This window comes from Myotis davidii, unplaced genomic scaffold (assembly GCF_000327345.1).
Source record: "Myotis davidii unplaced genomic scaffold, ASM32734v1 scaffold1307, whole genome shotgun sequence".
Lineage (NCBI taxonomy): Eukaryota > Metazoa > Chordata > Mammalia > Chiroptera > Vespertilionidae > Myotis > Myotis davidii.
This window is the reverse complement of record NW_006298623.1, coordinates 510,187-511,293: the sequence shown is the minus strand read 5'-3', so window position 1 is coordinate 511,293 and position 1,107 is coordinate 510,187.

Below are 1,107 nucleotides of genomic sequence, written 5' to 3'. Positions count from 1 at the left end.
TAGCAGTCCATGTATTTGATGAGCTTTGCTGCTCTTTTCAAAATGTTTGGTTTTTGATTTTGCTTATAATACCTTTGTGTCCATGGTATGCTGATTATTTTTTTTCATTTTCTCTTTTAATGAATTAGCTTAATGAGTTGGCTTTTCTTAAACTTGAAATTTGTAGGGGTCCCTGGTGATACGTGTTTGTGATCTGTGATTAGTGTGGCCTTCAGGTCTTACAACCCACAGGGGCAGGCTGCTTTCAGCAAAAAATGGCTCACACATAAGAATCACACTATGAGCCATTTTTTACTAAAAACAGCCTGCCCCTGTGGGCTTTTGTATCCTGCCTTATTTACCTCTGTGCACATCTCAGCGGTTCTCAACCTGTGGGTCGCAACCCCTGAAAATACAACCTGCATATCAGATATTTACATTACGATTCATAACAGTAGCAAAATTACAGTTATGAAGTAGCAACGAAAATAATTTTATGGTTGGGGGTCACCACAGCATGAGGAAGAGCTTTGCTGCTCTTTTCAAAATGTTTGGTTTTTGATTTTGCTTATAATACCTTTGTGTCCATGGTATGCTGATTATTTTTTTTCATTTTCTCTTTTAATGAATTAGCTTAATGAGTTGGCTTTTCTTAAACTTGAAATTTGTAAGGGTCCCTGGTGATACGTGCTTGTGATCTGTGATTAGTGTGGCCTTCGGGTCTTACAACCCACAGGGGCAGACTGCTTTCAGCAAAAAATGGCTCACACATAAGAATCACACTATGAGCCATTTTTTTTTTTGCTAAAAACAGCCTGTCCCTGTGGGCTTTTGTATCCAGCCTTATTTACCTCTGTGCACATTTCAGCGGTTCTCAACCTGTGGGTCGCGACCCCTGAAAATACATCCTGCATATCAGATATTTACATTACGATTCATAACAGTAGCAAAATTACAGTTATGAAGTAACAATGAAAATAATTTTATGGTTGGGGGTCACCACAACATGAGGAACTGTATTAAAGGGTCGCGGCATTAGGAAGGTTGAGAACCATACTATAAATGAATTCTGTGCCGCAGGTGAGCACAAACCCAGCCATATTGAAGTTCATAGGAAAAATTGTGATG